The 5,450-nt window shown below is 36.6% G+C and overlaps 1 long non-coding RNA gene across 1 annotated transcript; it reads left to right on the top strand.

The window, feature by feature from the left end:
• The first annotated feature begins 619 nt into the window (after positions 1-619).
• On the top strand, positions 620-1,467 carry LOC137260487 (uncharacterized). The gene is made up of 3 exons (XR_010954758.1): positions 620-698; positions 882-990; positions 1,407-1,467. It is a non-coding gene; the product is annotated as an uncharacterized lncRNA (long non-coding RNA).
• Positions 1,468-5,450: the final 3,983 nt, after the last annotated feature.

The following is a 5,450-nucleotide window of genomic DNA, read 5'->3' as shown; positions in this document are numbered from 1 at the left end:
ATTTAATCTTTTAGGCTGTTGTGAGAAAAATCTGGACACGACTGCTCCTGGAGGATCACCCTTGTCTATCGAAGGTATGTGCTCATGTTACTAGGTAATTTCACTTTGAATATTTCATTAATTCACTTCCCTACGTACGTTTTCTCAAAATGAAAAATACATGAAAGTATCATTTGCAAATGGATTTGAATAGCCGGTAAACTAAATCAGTTTAACATTACACCTGTGTGAAATTGCCATCAAACTGACCCCTTGATTTTACAATGCTTAATTGCTGCAAGGTTATGTCATGTGATATAACTAAACTTCTTTTATCATGATCTTTATGTCAGTTGTTCACTTACCGGTTGCATAACTTTGGCAAACAGGATGTACATAGAATTTGCACGAAATAACACAAAGGATGGTTAGCCTTTTTGGAAGTTATTTTAAATCATTTAACTACAAAATGGTAAACTTTCAGAACAATATATGTATTCAAAGATATAAATCTGCAGTTTACTTGGTTGTATAATTTTCACTGACGATCGTTAATTTTAATTAGACATTGTGTTGAATGCATGATTGAATGAAGTGCAAGAAAAATGACATTTTGTTTTTATTTCAGTAAAGCCGATGACGAGGACTCTATGAATATAGTAGTCAAAGAAACAAGTGACTATATCACGACCAAGGATGGTCAATAGGATCTTGTGAAGGTAATTTTCACTCACCTGCCTGTCATTATAAATAGTTAATGATTTAAATAATAGTGTAAAGACAGATTTATGGATGTTAACTTCAGTAACCAAGCCAGCATGGCATATATAAATACCTTTGCCTAACAGATGAACTAAAACGTGTGAAACATGCTGTATAGTACTTTAAACATTTATTTTCAGAAGCGCTTTGTAGAGTGTGGCGGAACAGGCGTGATGATCTCAGTAGACAAGAAACCGGAAAGAAAGTGTCACACAGAACAGCAGCAAAAAAACAAAAAGAATGAAATCCGTAAGTATATCTATTCGAATAATAACATGTAACAATTCTTCTCATTACAATGTGTGACAGATTCTAAGTTCCGGAAATATACATTTAAAATGTTTATGGATTATTGCTTTTTACATTCTTAAGATATGTAACACATGATTCAGATCATAATTTCATAAATCATAACATAAGAATCAAGTCAGTTAATGGTGATATATAAACATGTTATTACACTTCAGTGACTTCATGTCACTTCAGAGCAACAGATTGTGTGTCCATAAGAAAATAGGATATGTCATTAAATGTGATGAACTGCTTAACTTGTGTTGGGGTGATTAATGAAGTAAATAATTTTTCATGACACTTCCTTTTTAATAATTTGCAATCCATCTTGGCATTATGGTTTATCTGTTGATTGATTTTTGTTTATTTTTCAGAAAATTGCACTGCGCATGAAAAGCCTGAAAACTATTGACTGGCCAGATCGACGAAAGGAAAGGGTTTCAACTATACTTACCTTGGAAATGACTTCACCAGGCCAACATGAAGACCAGGATGCGGCATCCAACCACAATGACAGAGATATCCGCTCAAGGATGCCCAAGTGGGCTAGTAAATAGCTAATCGATCACATGAACGTAATTTTATCTGTGATCAATTAAATTTGAATTATTCTCAATGTAAAACTTTAATAGTTTTGATATTCTGATTGTATTTCAATTAATACAATTTTATTCAATCTTAATTTTTATCTATTTTCCAAGAGACCTTTATTTACTTTAAATACATTTTTTGTACTTTCAATGTAACCTAAGTTCTTTATTGCATTTAATTTCATTGTTGTATTGTATTGCATGGTGTGTGTTATTATATGTTTAGCATTGACTGACTGGGGTGTGTTTTTCTGTGTCAGCGTGAGGAGGTGCAGGGGGAGTCAAGGGATGCAACTGTTATAGCATGTTTTTAGAAATATTTTTGTCATAAGTGACAAATATTGATCTGTTATCTAGTGCTATATCTTTTTATTATTTATTAGATATATGTTTGATCCATATTTGTCTGAAAATAAAACAGTGAATCTTATTGTATCTTTTGTTTTTCTTTATGTATACGTGATGATTGTACACAAACTCCTTATATTGTCTTTCCCAACCAGGAGTAACAAGAATGTTATATGCAATGACACACATTGAATGACTCCTGTGAACCCGAGTAAATGAAATGCTGTGGAAAGTATTCTGGCAACAGAAACTCTGCGGAAACCTGATGGAGTCTTGGTAATTGAAACTCTGCGGAAACCTGATGGAGTCCTGGTGACTGAAACCCTGCGGAAACCTGATGGATCTCTAACTTAACTGAAACTCAACGGAAACTTGTTGGAGCATGGGTAACGGATACCGTGCGGAAACCCTTAGAAAGTGGGTAATTGACAGTTTCCGTCATTGCGGAAACTCAGTGTAAAAGAACGGAAACTCACTGGATTCTTGGTGGAAACTTAAGTTTCAGTCCACTTTCCATCAGGTTTCCGCACTGCGGAAACCAGGTTATTTTTGCTGTGTTCAGTGTTTTCAATTTTCATGTAAATTTGAATGTTGAGAAGGAAGTACACGAAGAAACAAGGTGGCAGCCAGAATGGTGGCCATTTTGATGTTGTTCAAAATCGAAAACACGTTATATGATCACTACATCCTTTAGCAATACACAGAAGTCAAAATGAAAGTGATCAGATTGAGAATAGTGGATCTCTCAATCATTAAATTTTACTTGTTGTTGGCCAGCAAACCAACAGTACTGAAAATGTTCGCAGACCACCACCACTGATACTACAACCTGAGAGTATTAAAGAACTTTCCATGAGCCGAAGATATCATACTTACTGAAAATATGGTCAGACGTAATCAATAATAGGGAGGCTTCGACATCTAATTTCTAGGTCTCTTTTGAGATTCTCCTCCTGGACTAATAAGTTAAAGTAACTTAAATGTTCTCACACTGAGGTTCTGCCATATGAATGTGTTGGTGAGTGACTCTACTTTTACGTCACTTTAAGCAATATTTAAAGCGACATCACGGCAGGGACTCAGGAATGAGTTTCATACATTGCACCCACATGAAGAATTGAACCTGGGTCTTTTGCGTGATGAACGAACGCTTTAACCACTAGACTATAGCACCACCTTCAGCCATATGCTTGGAATGTTACTGAGAGAGGCGGTGAACAACAAACAAACATAAGGAACCCAACATTCGTTAAATGACTGGGATGCACATACCCTTCTGTGAAATAATTTGGAAAGCAAATGCTGGGTAATTAATGCATTTTAATATCTTGTTTGAGCACCCGTGAAGAGCAACGTTCTCGTTGTGAGTGCAAAGTAACACGGCTACTGTGACCAGCGTTGGGGTGCTGAGAACCTATTCTACCCTGGTTCACACTAGGGAACAGTGTTGGCGATGCCCTTCACTCACCACAAAGAAGGACCTCCGAAGAGAGTGTCAAGTGAGACTCATTATCTAGTCGATTGATAATGAATTGCAATTGTATCACGCTCTGTGCGATTTGATTAGCCAGATGGCATGAACCACAGATTAAGCAACAGTAGTCAAGTGTAGATCTGACCGATCTATCTAGGTGAAATAGTACTTTTTGATCTCCATGCCACTATCGGAAACGACGTTCCGACTATCAAGAGTGAGAGAGTAGCTTCAGATTCAGTAGCTTCTATCTTCAGTCATATCAGCAATATTGCAACCACATCGTTTGTGACTAAAACAAGTTTCAGATTTATGAAACACAAACGAGGGTCAAGGCTCTGATATATTCATATCGTTATGGCACTTTTTTAACACGAACTATGTATCATTGCAGATCTCAAAAACAACTGGGCAACAACATGGGTTCAAGAATTTGATAATGTGATATCGTTGACCTAGAGTCCTTCATTTGCAAATCATTTCTACTGTCTCAGTAAAGTTAGGGATTACATCATTACGCTCTACATCTACGAACGTGACTCCATGAAGAAACAAATGAAGTGGGGAAATGTGCCTCTTCCTGGGAACCCCAATACAGATTTGTGGTCATCTATTGACACAGGACGGTGTCTGACAAGTATCGCCTCTCCCTGCATATTTGTATTTAAAATGATTCCGACCTTTGTAGGCAATGTTATGCACTTGCGCTCTTACCGGGAGGTCAAAAGTCCACATCACCTCCAGCTGGAAAGAACAGGGGACATAAATACGTATGTAGGAATACGTTCTTGCACATCACATAATGAATAAAACTAGCCTTTCTGAACTATCCTCCGATTAAAACTGTGATAGAAACGAGTGTTATTCGAATGATGTGGTGGGTTTCACACTGAGAGAAAAAAAGAAAGGATCACGGCAAAAATCACGGTCTTCAGGTTTTCCTGTCATCCTGTATTTGTTTCTCTCAGTATATCTCCCCTCGGGGGAAACAGTTTTATAGTTTTTTCAACCTTGTATTATAAAGAAATTTAACATATATATGATAGAGTCAAAATGTATCAGTTTAAACTATCTAAAGGGCTATTTGTAAATCAGACCGAATTCTATTAAATGGTTATTCAAGGAGGATTTGAAATATTGGTCCTTGTTATGGACAAATCCCTAGAGTCGATCAGTACATGCCTGACCGCGATACTTAATAATCTACCTTGCAAAATAATAAGCATAAGTAGAATTTAAATAAATTGATAGGATACACGCTTTGAAGTATATTTCCTGCTCAATACCTCATTGCGTTTAGATATTTGTATTTTTGCAGACGCTGTAAATACACAATGATGTTTTGTATATTTGCCTACAACTGGAAGTTTGGACTTGCTGTCTATATGAAACAGATGTTTGGTACCCCTGAAAGTCACCTCCTTGAGGCTGCAGAAGGTGGATTTACGTTGAAAGAATCAAGACCTATTACTGGACTTGGGAGAATCAGTGCCATTAAATGGACTTGCGATGGTTCTTTTGCATTTACCATATCCACAACCCACTTATTTGTACTCAGATTTGTTAATGTTAAGGAGCAAGTGGTCATTTCCATCAAACATAAATGGAAGGGAAACTTCGTCCCTGTATGGGTCAACACAACTTTGTTGCTTTATCAAACCACAAACAAGGGTGAAGTTCAACTCAGAGCTCACCATTTCTAATTTATTATGTGAAATATTGTCACAATACAAACTTTAACCCAATTCCTTGCCGAGATTATTAATATCAGAATTGGTTCTCAGCAACTCTATGTTCGTCTCCGTGAGGATTCGGGTTAGAGTTGATCTTCAGCATGTAGACACAATTCATATTAGTCATCGCTCCTGCTTTGGATTGTTTTTTTTTATTTCATGCTGTAAACGGCGTCCGATATATGCGACATATTTTATGAAATATAGGTAACTTCACTAAGTTCTGTATGTATGGCGGCGTATTAGGGCCATGGTGAAAAGTTTTTTGGTGTC

The sequence above is a fragment of the Haliotis asinina genome, chromosome 13 (assembly GCF_037392515.1).
Source record: "Haliotis asinina isolate JCU_RB_2024 chromosome 13, JCU_Hal_asi_v2, whole genome shotgun sequence".
Lineage (NCBI taxonomy): Eukaryota > Metazoa > Mollusca > Gastropoda > Lepetellida > Haliotidae > Haliotis > Haliotis asinina.
The sequence above is the reverse complement of the archived record's forward strand: the minus strand, read 5'-3'. Positions and strand labels throughout refer to the sequence as shown.